This window comes from Myotis myotis, unplaced genomic scaffold (assembly GCF_014108235.1).
Source record: "Myotis myotis isolate mMyoMyo1 unplaced genomic scaffold, mMyoMyo1.p scaffold_m19_p_14, whole genome shotgun sequence".
In the NCBI taxonomy this organism is placed as follows: Eukaryota; Metazoa; Chordata; class Mammalia; order Chiroptera; family Vespertilionidae; genus Myotis; species Myotis myotis.
Genome location: NW_023416318.1, coordinates 49,575,622 through 49,588,388, shown reverse-complemented (window position 1 = coordinate 49,588,388; position 12,767 = coordinate 49,575,622).

Here is a 12,767-nt window from a genome sequence, read left to right as displayed (position 1 = left end):
CAGAGAACTGCCTCTGCCGTATTAAGATTACTTTCCCCTCCAACTCATCTTGACAAATAGTATCTCTGTCAGAACAACCAGGCCAATTCTACCTCATTGCCCCACCCCAATGACACCCCAAGGAGAGAAACTTGCAGACAGCACTTCCCTCTCCCTTCAAATTCTTCCTTCCAAGGCCACGATCAGGCTCCAGGTCCTTCAGAAAGCCTTTCAGAAAATTCTTTCCTTTTGTCAACACCCAGTTTCTTGCTACCATGTGATTGAATGGCCCTTCTCTGATTTACTGATTATCTCCTGAGCTTTCTGATTGCCACGCAAGCTCCTGAAGGGCAGGGACCAGCATCCAGAAGAGCCCAATGCACCATAGGTACTGGATTCCTTGGCCCCGTCTGTTAGCTGGATAGCTGATTCCCAGATTCTACAGAGAAAAACGCAGGCCTCGGTGCGGTGCAGCATTTCCTCTGCTGAGGCCGGGGGGTGGGGGTGGGGGTGGGGGGAAGGTATGGTTGTGGTGGTGGTGGTGGGGGTGGGGGGGAGGGTATGGTTGTGGTGGTGGTTGAAATCACAGTTACTGGTTTCAGCTCTTTGCTCTAATGCTTAGAAACCACGGTTCCTTGGTCCAGTGTCTTGTGCAGCATTTTCTCACCTGTAAATGGGGGTGATGACAGTAATGGGAGTGAGGATTACATTAGACCTGTACCATGCTTACAATAGTGTCTGGAATTAAACTCTCTATCTACATCTGCTACTGTGATTATTCTTTCCATTTTTTTTTTTCCTGTGATCCCCATCTAGTTCCCTCAGCAGGTCGAATGTCTTGAAAGGTTTCCCATCTACAGTGGTCAAGTTCTTGGTGGCTGCTGCGCATACCCATCCCTGTTGTTTATTCAAGCTGCTCATGGCTCAGTCATGACCTTGGCTTCACAGTTGGAATTTGGGTCTTACCTTGGGTGTCCTGGGCAATAGGTATGATGATTATAAACAGCTCTTTACAGTTTAAAAAAGTGGTTTCATAGCTTTATTCCCTTGATCTCCTCTCAGCACCCAGGCTGCTGCATTTGGTTGTGGAGGTTGTATACTTACTGCTCAACTCCCCCAGGCACCTCTCATGCCGTAGTCCATGTGGATGGCGCCCCCTAGAGCTCAGCACTGCACTGCTTCCTATGGCCTTATGGCAGTGAACGTGCTCATGGCTACCCTGAGAGGTTAGTGTTATTACTCTTATTTTAAAGATAAGAAACTTGGGACTTAAGAAGATTATTTTTAAATCCAAAATACAAAGAAAGCGGTTTTATGATAAATCCATGACTGCTGCTTATAGTCTGTGCATTTTGTCAGTTGTCAGGAAATTACCCTGGAGAGAAGCAAACAATCAATTTCAAACTGTTTGCCTTTATTGCATCTTCTTCTCCGCCCGCACATTGAGAAATAGAAAATCCAATAACTAATAAAGAGCAAGGTAAAGTCCTTTTCCTTTGTCGAAAGGATTTAATCATTGGGTGAACTCCACAAATATTTGTGCAGGGATTGAGGGAGTGAGTCAGCGAATGCGGTGCTTCCTTCCGACTCCGTGGAGTGTCCTGCAGGGCTTTCAGGTGTCGGGACAGTCTGACTAGAGTGGGTCTGTCCATTGGGTCGAAGGCCCCAGAGGGCTCAGTGACCCTCCCAGCACAGGGCTCAGCCTTGATGCCAGCCCGGCTCCTGAGGAGTGAGTGCACACACTCATCCTGACTGCTTGCATGCAGCCTGTCTGTGGTCCCAGGTCCTCTCTCTGTATCTGTTTGCTAGGACACATTTGGATGTTGACTGAGATTTGAACAATCCACAGGTGCTCACTTTCCAAGAGAAAGGCTGTCAATTTACACAGAGGCTGTTTTCAGTACCCACAGCTTTAAATGATCCCCCCTCCACTTACCTTTGATGGGGTCCACCTGGTCTTGGCAGAAGGGACCATGTCTCATTGGCCTGTGGCAGGATTCCCTCCTGCCCAGACACCTTAATGTCAGTCCTAAAACACAGCTATGAGCATTCTGTATCTGTGAACTTGGTCAAACGCTAAATTGCTTACAAAGAAACAAATAAACCCAAGTTTCTTAGCAGAGCCTCCAACCTCTCCAGAATCCACAATCTGATATCAATCCATAATAGCACCCCTCCTTCCCAGCCTTATCGCTCCCCTTTCTCCCATAAACTCCCGCCATGCCAGACTGGGGGGGACTCGGCGTTCCCGCCTCTGTCCTGCTCCAACTGTACGCTCTGCTTGCGGTGGGTGCCCAGGCTTCCCTGCCTGTCTGTCTCCTGCAATGGCTCTTCCTCTCATGCTTGGTTTGGCCAGCACCAACTGCTCCTTCCTTTTCATGTGGATTTGATTCCAATTCAGAAAACATCACTTTTTATTTATAAATATTTCATTCTGCTGCATATTAGAAACAGTCAACTTCAATGTGTTTTCTGATCAGACTTCTATTAAGTGCTACTAAGGGCTAGGGTCTGTGTTCGAATCTTTCTTCTCTACTCAACTGCAAGTTTCTTTATTAAAAAAATCTATTTTTATTGATTTCAGAGAGGAAGGGAGAGGGAGAGAGAGAGATAGAAACATCAATGATTAGACAGAATCATTGATCAGCTGCCTCCTGCATGCCCCACACTGGGCATTGAGCCCAAAACCCAGGCATGTGCCCTGACTGGGAATCGAACTGTGAGCTCCTGGTTCATAGGTCAATGCTCAACCACTGAACCACTCTAGCCAGGCTCAACTGCAGGTTTCTTGAACAAGAACCATTATTTATATACCTCCAACTTCCCAGTGGGGGTCAGGCCAGGCTTGTGACATGGCTGGCCAAATTCAATTGAATTTCTAAACCATCCACATAGCTCTTCCCCTGATGACAGGTGAGATGAACTGCATGCATTTATAAGCTGGCTGGTGCCAGGGGACACTGAGGCCATCACTCTCAGTGTTGATCTTTGGAAATGAGGCTGAAGGGAGCTGGATGCTGGAGAAGCGCTGGCTCTGGCAATTAGATTGGCAGGTAACCAAGTCCATCAATGGCAGGCGGGAGTCTCATCACATCTTGACCCATGTCTGTCTGGCTTTACTCCCGGGAGAATGTCTGAGTGGAGGCGATAGTGGGAAGCCCATAAATTCAGAATGTGGTCACCAGTTCAGGACAAAGTAGGAGGGAAGCCATCTATCCTCCCGCCCCTGGATGGGTTAGTGCTGCAGGTTGGGTGGGATTCATGGGACCCCAGAGGATGCAGAAAGAGACAAGGCAGGTTCTGCCCATCTGGAAAGTTCCAGGAGGGCCACATGCCCATCGCTCACTTAGTTGATCATTTTATCCAGCAATGTGGCTCTCTGGCAATTGCTTTGGAGACTTTCCCTTGAAAAAGTCTGGATAAGAACCAACTTGGTCTCTGGTCCTGTAGCTTTCCTGGTCCCGGCTCGGATTCCTCCCTCCAGTTTCCAGGGTCCTCATTCTCTCCCTTTATTCCAGGTAAATATTTTCAGGCTCCTCCACTACAAATGGGGATGAAATACAAAATCCTCCCACAGGAGTTTCATTCTGACCAGGAAAACAGTCTTAAACTAAACAAATGGCCAGTAAATAGTTGAATCCCAGGCATTAGCCATCAGAATAAGAAAAATGGGCCAGGGCAGCCTGCCGTGACCAGTGCCTTGAAATCTCACCATGGACTGGCCTCCTCCGATGTGTGTAGGTGTCTACCGCATTTGTTGGCATTTTGGAAAGATTCAATAACTATTTGTTGAACCCAACTCTTAACTCGTATAAACATCTGGTTGGTAAGCTTTTATGAAACGTCATGATTATGATATCAGCAAGGATAAAAAAGCAACAGGAAAAGTTGCTCTCTGGCTCAACTACTAGACAAACTGTCAGCACAGGCAGAGAAGAGACAATACTGGTAGTGATAATGATAATAGTAATAATAATAACTCCCATTTTCTGAACAACCACGGTGTGCGGGGAACTTGACATGCTTTTTCACGAGGAAATGAAACTCGGAGAGTTTTGACAACTTGACCAAGAACACACAAGTAGTAAATGATGGAGCCAAGATCTTACGTACAGCCCCTTCGACAAAGCTAATCTTCTTTGTATGATGCTGTGGTGCTGCACCAAGCAGGGTGCAGGCGACGCTGTGAGAGGCTGAGAGAGACCCGGATTCTATTTAAGGGCTTTGGAGGAAAGGAGCTCGCTGTAGGGTTGGCTCAGAGAGACATTGCGGAGGGGCTGGCTTTATACCGGGAACAGGGTTTTTTCTCCGGAATATTTCTGCGCAGTTCTGTTTATCCTTAGATATATCCTTCCAATGATGACTGGCTAGGGAACTGCACTCACAAGTCACGTGAAATAACACATGAGATCTTTTGGAAGAGCTCTCAGATCGGAACAGACAGAGAGGCTGGCACGCTGCTGCGTTGCAGTTAATGCTGACTAGATGGAAGGAGAGAGAAATACGTCAGGAGCCGATGGAACATCCAGACCACCTACGTTGTGCCCATGGGTTGAACTTGCTGTTAGCAGTGGTTTTAAACATTTGTAAATCTTTTTAAATTTGAATCTTTCGAGATCTTGCTCCCAGTAATTAGTTATTTCAGTTATGATAAGTCACAGCCCAGCTACTCATGCTCATCCTTATTTCAAACCTCATGGCCGTTAGGAACCAACCCTGAATGTTGCTTTACTCCTGAGATCCTCAGCAGCCACCGTGTCCCCAGAGTTGGGGAGAATTTGATTGACTATGGAAGTTTATCTATTATTCATTTAACAAATGTATACGGAGTCTCCACTATGTGCTGGCACTATTCTAAGCTCTGTAGCTCAGGGAAAGGCAAAGACTCTACTCATTGGGAGCTCTTATTCCAATGGGCTATGCTGGGTAATAAATAAGAAGTGACATGAATATTTATTGTGTAGGTAGAGGTAAGTACCATAAAAACAATTAAAATGTGAGGCAATATCAGGGAATACTTTATTTTTTTAAAAAAATTTAAAATGCATTTTTATTGATGTCAGAGAAGAAGGGAGGAGAGATAGAAACATTAGTGATGAAAGAGAATTATCGATGGGCTGCCTCCTGCACACGCCCTACTGTGGACCAAGCCCACAACTCAGGCATGTGCCCTGACCAGGAATCAAACTGTGACCTCCTGCTTCATAGGTCAATGCTCAACCACTGAGCCACACTGGTCAGGCTCAGGGAATACTTTAAACGAGGGTGTCAATGAAGGCCTCTTTGAGGAGCTAATATTTGAGCTGAGATCTGAATGATGAGAGGGAGAGCCCAGAAAGAAATTAAAGCCAGCTAAATGATGGAGTCCTTGCCTTCAAAGGGCTTTTGGTTTAATGTCAAGCTCTTGCTGGGCAGTATTCTTGAAGCTTCACAACCAGGCTTTGTAATTTGTTAAGTGTGCTCATATCCATCATTTCCCTGGATCCTGCCAACCAACTTCAGATGGAGGATTGTATCCATTTGTCTGTGAGAAAACTGAGGCTTAGTGAGATTAAATCAGCCGTGGGCAAACTATGGCCCACAGGCCGGATCCGGCCCGTTTGAAATGAATAAAACTAAAAAAAAAAAAAAAAGACTGTACCCTTTTATGTAATGATGTTTACTTTGAATTTATATTAGTTCACACAAACACTCCATGCTTTTGTTCCGGCCCTCCGGTCCAGTTTAAGAACCCATTGTGGCCCTCCAGTCAAAAAGTTTGCCCACCCCTGGATTAAATGCTCTCGGAACTCTTCCACTAAGTGAGGCATGAATTTAGGTCTCTTCCACACCCACAGAGCTGACCTTGACAGCATTGCCGTGACGGCCTTCCCATTTCAGATTGTGCTCTCTAGTCACTTATGTGTCCCTCTGTGCAGCCCTGAAGCTCCACAGGGGAACATTGGGAATTTAGAATGTGTGGCTTTCATTAAAGGTGGACGGCCTGCAAGGGAAAGTGCTCCAGAGTCCTCACTGGTGTGTGGTCCAGGTAGAAAGAAACTAGAAAATGTGGCTGGTGTGGCTCAATGGTTGAGCGTAGACTTATAAACCAGGAGATCATGATTCCATTCCTGGTCAGGGCATATGCCTGGGTTGTGGGCTCGATCCCCAGTAGGGGGCATGCAGGAGGCAGCCGATCAATGATTCTCTCTCATCATTGATGTTTCTGTTTCTCTCTCCCTCTCCCTTCCTCTCTGAGATCAATATATTAAAAAAGAAAATAGAAAATGTGCTAAAATGTTAGAAATACAAACCTAAGCATTTAAAATTCTCTACAAAAAATGCATTTGCAAAGTTGAAATGGAGTACTGAGTAACCAGTCTCCAAACTAAAGAAACTGTTAACTTATGATTTCTTCTGGCAAAGGGTTGGGGAATCGGAGCTTTGGTAAACACTCCAGAGGGCAGTGAAGGGCATCCATTCTGGAGGAGGAGATGCCTCTGAGGTCTCCCCAAGGCCATGCAAACTCCCCCTTCACTCACTAAATGACATCACCTCTTCTTGAAAAATTGTTTCCTTGCAAAAATTTCACAAGCAACCCGAAAGGACTTCTGAAAATTAGTAAACTAGAAACTTAACCTCAGATACAAAGCCAAAGCATTAACTGGATGCAGAGCTCTGCGGCATTAGGATATTAGAATTGAGAAAAAAAAAAAAAGACATGGAATTACTTCAGCAAAGCTTACTCAGGGACAAATTCATTTATTTATCAAAAGCAAGTTAATTCACCATCCAAGGGAACTGTTGTTCCTTCCCATTTACAAAATCAGGGCTCCCTGATTAAGCCAGAGTACTCTTCCAGGACAATTATGAAGAATAATGCAGCATTTTAGTGCCTCTGGGGCATGTCTGTGCACAGATGGCCTTGAAGATAAAACAGTATTTTGGAGTGAATTCAGTCTGTTGTTTTTTTTTTCTAACCCAACTCCCATGAATGGAAGCAACACCATGTTCTCCAGCTCCCGAGGAGCCCCCCCAAGAGAAATGGGACAGACAAACACTCATGCACACATCCCTTACATTGATGCTGACAGAATATAGTACGTGCTTATGCAAATCCCCGAACTGGTTATGCATTGTGGCGATCAATTCTAGACTGCATGGATTTTTAACTTCACTGCTGCTGAACCCTGCGAGATATGGTCTTTGGCTCAGCTCCTACTCAAAGGTCCGTACAGCCTGAATATCAATACAAATTTTGCTGCTTCTGTGGCTTAGGCAGTGCAGCGCCTCCATAGTCTACTGCCCTCCAACTTCTACCTCCTTCCTCACAAAGTGTGGCTCCAAGTGGTTCTGAGGAATATTACTGAAAAATATCAGATTTATCAGCTGACTTTTATTGACTGCTGGGGCCCTCAATCATATTTTGGGGGCAAATCGGTCACAAATGTTATGCATGCTACTCCCAGGTTCAGAAATTTTCAATGGCTTCTTATAGTCAAAAGATTAAAATCTAGGGTCTCTAATGTGGCAGCCAAGTTTCCTTCTGCCTGGACTTCTCCATTCATCAGTTATTTACCCAGGGCTTCCTAAACAAATCAATGTGGTGTGGGTTGTCAGTATCCCTGGCCTCAGAGACCTGACATCTATGTGAGACAAACAATTGCACGATTAATATTTAATGGCAAGAGTACTAAGTGTCATGATGGAGAAGTGCAGGGTGTGTGGGAGCTTTTAATTGAAGATCTGGGGAGACTAAAGAACTAGGAAGCAACTGGGGCTGGAGACCAAGCGTATGGGAGTCTGATGTCCAATGAGACTAGAGAGATAGACAATCCTGGGTCATGCTGGGCCTTGAAGTAAATTCTACGTGAAGAATTTGGGCTTTTATCAAAGAAGAAACTTGAAGTCACTGTGAAATTTCAAGCAGGGCAGTAATTTAATAAATTTTTTATTTAAACGTATCACCGTGGTTGCCATTTAGAAGTGGTTTAAAGATGGAACCTCAGAGGTCAAGAAACAGGTCAAGAATCTGTGGCCTTGACCCAGATGAGAATATGCCTAGCTCTTAAAAAGAGGGATTTTGGGAGAAGATGATAATATTGGAGAAGGTGGGAAGTGAAGGAAGTTAGGTAATAGTAAAATTAACTGCCCCCTTATCTCTTTAATACTTTCCTATACCTCCATCATTTGTTTATTTAAATCGTAAATTTGCTCTCATGGCCTTTACTAAGAGCAAATGCAATTATTGTCTATTTCTTAAACTTGGCATATAAAGACCTAAGAAGCTAAAGACCAAATAGCTAAGTCCTCATTAGTGTTACTAACGGACTCATATAGAAAACTGGGAAATCATGGCAGTCATTATCAATTCAGGTTTCAGAGCTAACAGTCTTCCCCCAATCCGCACACATCAGTGATGCTTGCCAACCTGGCTCCTCGTATTCCAATAGAAGATTTCCCTTATGTTTAAGATCATTGCTGTTCTTCCCCCTATTCCAGGGCAGCAACCTAAGAAGTAAGGAGAAATGATGTAGGTGTTGGGCCTCGCTTCGATCTGATCTGACTCTGCTACTCACTTGCCTACCTATCACACAGTAGTCTGTTAATAATACTTATTAAATGATGAGTACATGAATGAGTGAATAAAGGAATTGTCTAAGGTTTAAGTGAGATAAACAATTTACTATGTGCTTGACACACAGTAAAACGCAGGAAAGTCAGTTTCTTTCTTTCCCTTTAGTTCAATAAACATTCTTTGAGCACCCAGAACGTGCAGGTGGTAAGCAAGGTGCTAGATTTCCATGATGACAATAGGAAGCTGTGAGATTTAATTGACATGATTTCCCCATAAGAACAGTTACAATGGTGATGAAGGAAGAGGAAATACATTATGTTAATTAATTCAATGGTTTTCCCTTGCCTTAATCTCTTGAATTAGAAAAAAATGAATTACTACTATTTTTGAGAGAGTTTGAACATAGCTTTTGAATGTCTCTGTGTTTAGATTTATATTTCACTCTGGATAAAACATAATTTTCTTACTTCTAGGAAAATAAAACTAAAGGGTTTTCTTCCACACTGCTTAGCTGTTAAAAACAATACAGTTTAGACAAATATTACCTTTCCCCTTCAAATATGTGACTGCTACTATTCCACTTGGGGTGATCAGTCCTACAGAATCTGCGTGACTCAGAAGGAAATGTTCTCACTAATTTCATATTTATTTCTATTGGCTTTTAAAAAGAACAGTTCTGCCATAACAACTCAAAATTCAATTTTGTACAGTCTGGATGGGTACTACACTTAAATTGATAGAATGCAAATTATTTTATGAAGCATTTATTGAATAACAGCTACATTCCAGGCCCTGTGCTAGGGATTATGCAAAATATAAAAATAAGAAAGACGCTGCCCTCACTTGAAATCCACAGTCCAATAAGACATAAGGGCAGACCCACAAATGTTTACTATGTGACACAGTAAGTGTCAATGAAATCTCATGGTGTGGGGGAAAGGGGAGGCTGGAAAATGTACTTCCTGTGTACCTTTAGTCATCTGGATGAGTTTTTCCTGTAAAATTAGTCACAGAGACCACTTTCTTAATCAGGCAATGGAGTGAATGATCTTGTCAATTTCCCTCCTAATCTCATATCTACTAGTTAACAGTTTGGGGTTGCAAGTGACAGAAAATCTACCTTAAACTTGTGTAAGCAAAAGAGACATTTCATGGCTAATGTAGGTGGAAACTCTAGTAGTAGACCCAGTTCCAGCTCTACCCTCTGAGGCGGATTTTCTCCATTGCCTGGCTCTGACCCCGTTCTTGGGGAGTTCTCCTCCCTGAGCAGAAGTTGGCTTCAGGACTTTCAGGCCTTGCATCCCCCTGCCTCCAGCTTTAAGTCCATGAGAGTGTCTTTTCCAGAACCTCCATCAGAGGTTTTGTGGTGTTGTTTGACTTGGATTGTGTGTTCTAACCATCTCTAAACCAATTGCTATGGCCGGGGGAATGAAGTACGCTGATTAGTTCTGGGCAATAAGGATCTCCCTCTAGAGCCAGGAGTGGGTTCAACTCCACCACCATGTGGGATGGGAATAGGTAAAATTCAAGAGCACTTTACCAAAAGAAGGGTAAAGGAGTTTTGGATGGAAAAAGAAAACTATATCCAACTAATCAGGCCAATTAATGATGAATATATTAGAAGTGGTGATTAAAACTAAAAAGTAATAATTTTCCAAGTTGTTTTTAAGTTAATATATGACTGGTATACTCTGCTGTTATTTCTCATCTTTGGTTTTCAAAACAAATGCATCTTCTCCTTATGTCAATTTATTAGACCTTTGTTGAGGCCTCATGTAGCCTAGAACTATGTGGGATGTTGGCTGTAATGATATTGTCTTGACTTTCAACAACTTGCTGCCCCCTGAAGTAAACAGAAAACACAGAGTCAGAAATTCCCAGGGTTTCTGCTTTTCTCTGTATAAGTAGTTCTAGACAATACGGACGTCATATTGTTAAAAGGTTGGGAAGGAGACTCAATAAACCAATAAAGAAACTGATATTAGACTGCATTAGTTGTCTCTAACATATGAGCTTTTCCACCCTAATCAAGACAATATCTATCTTTAATCCAACTGTCAAAGTAATCCTTTTGAAAAATGGGTGTAATCAGGAATCTGCATATGTGGTTAATCCCAAATTCCTAGGCATAGTTCTCAATTATGGTCTCATTTTTCAGGACTTCCTGTTTGATATTTCAAGCCCACTGAACTCCTCAGGCCCTGTGTAGGCTTCCTCTGTCATTGCACATGCTGTTTCCTCTGTGCTATCTTTTACGCATGTCAAGCTGCAGATCTAACCTCACCTTATCTGTGAAGCCTTCTCTAATTTAAATCCTGTGCAGATTTAGAAGTTGCCTTCTTTAATTTTCCATGGCACTTTATAAAGCTCTCTGTTGAGCACTCAGACATGGCACTTTGTGGAATTTTCTTTGCCCATCTGCTATACCTTAGGAGTGAGACCCATAGGATGAAACAGTTTCTTATATATTTTTGTCTCTCCAAGACTAGCTCAGTATATGGTACATAGGTATTAGTTGAGGGCTAAAGGAATGTGAACCAAGGGATAGCTTAAGGATTGTTGCAAAAAAAGAGTCATTTTCAACTATTTTCAGCAGAAATCTATTTTCCTACTCATTCATCTGGAAAATGCATTTAAATGAATTTTTACCTACATAGGCTTATTTTCAAAGTTGCTCAACCAGTTAAAAAAATAAGCTTGCTGGATCATTGATTTGAATCACTTTCACAAGCACCAGGGCACGGAAGGAACACAATTAGAAAAGATCTGGCTCCTGCCTCTACAATTAGCGTGCTCTGTGACCTTTCATCTCGGTTTTCGCATCTGTAAAATGGAGCTTGAGAAGGAATAGCTTATCTAAGCTAGATTACATGAAGTCAATACCATAGATTGAATGAAAAAACTTTAGGATTGTAAGATAATCTCCTCCAACTTTCTCCCCAGATATAGAAATCTGTTGATCAGCCTTCCCAGGAGGTGGCATCTGGCATCTGACCCAGCCTGCTCAGGGTAAGGCATTTATTTCCTCTAATACCCCACATGCCATTGCTGAACAATGATCATGTTAGAAAAGTTTTCTACACTAAGCTGAAATTTGCTTCTTCTCTGTGACTTTACTCGTTGATCTTGACCAGACCTCTGCAGTCATGAGAGTAAGTCAGTTCCATTTGTATACACGACAGCCCTTTAATCATTGTGAGGCAGCTGTCACAGCTCCCCTGAGCCTCGTCTTTAGATTAAAGAGCATAAACCGCTTCAAGTATCCCTCACGGGTCTTGGATGCTGATCTCTTCATGACTCTGACCACTGTCTTTAGACAAAGTGTCAAGGTCCCTCTGGAAGGGAACAGAATGCAAAGAAGGATCTGGCCCAGACAGATCCTAGGAAACCATGGCTTCCCTTGAGCTGGGCATTACATTTATTTCCTCACTGTCTAATTACTCAACAATTTTAGCTTTTTTTTTTTAAGCCTCAGAATCCTATTGGCTTAGATAGTGCTTGTGGTCAGTCAATATTTGAGATATGTCATAATTTAAAATAAAAACACCTTTAAAAATCCTGTCAGTCTAAGTCACCCCCTCTTTCACTTATGCAATTTGTCTTTAACCCTAAATGGAAATGTCTACATTTATCTATATTGTTCTCAATCCTTAAATACCACAACCTTGCCACGAATCACTTTACAGAGCAGCAACCACAAGTAATGATCACTGGTTGAGGTATTGAGCCAGGATGGCCCCCGGTGAACCTATTTAACCTTTCATGCCCTGGCCTTGCCTACTTGGCTAATCGATGACTGGCTCAGAAACCTGCTCAGGCCCTCTTTCCTGCCTGTTTCTGCTTCCTTCCCCTTCATAACGGTGGACTCACTACTCTTTATCCTCCCTCCCCGACTTTTGATACCCGTATCTGCAAGTAAGAAATAAGTCCCATAGCCAGCCTCAACCTGCAGAACTCCCACTGCCCTAGGAAGGCCCTGGGTTCCCTATTCATAAGAGATGTGCTATGGATTCTGGAATGTGGTGGGTGCTCCATATATGCTAATTAAAGACTGGATTGAATGTGATGGCCCTATCAGAAAAATGAAGTATATAACAAAGAGTAGATAAGAGAGCCTCACACCCTTTGAGTAACGAAAGCATCAGAGAATGGGACCGTTTCTAGTTCAGAACTTGAGGAAAGAGGCTTGCAGTGGTTCTCAACCTTCCTAATGCTCTGACCCTTTAATACA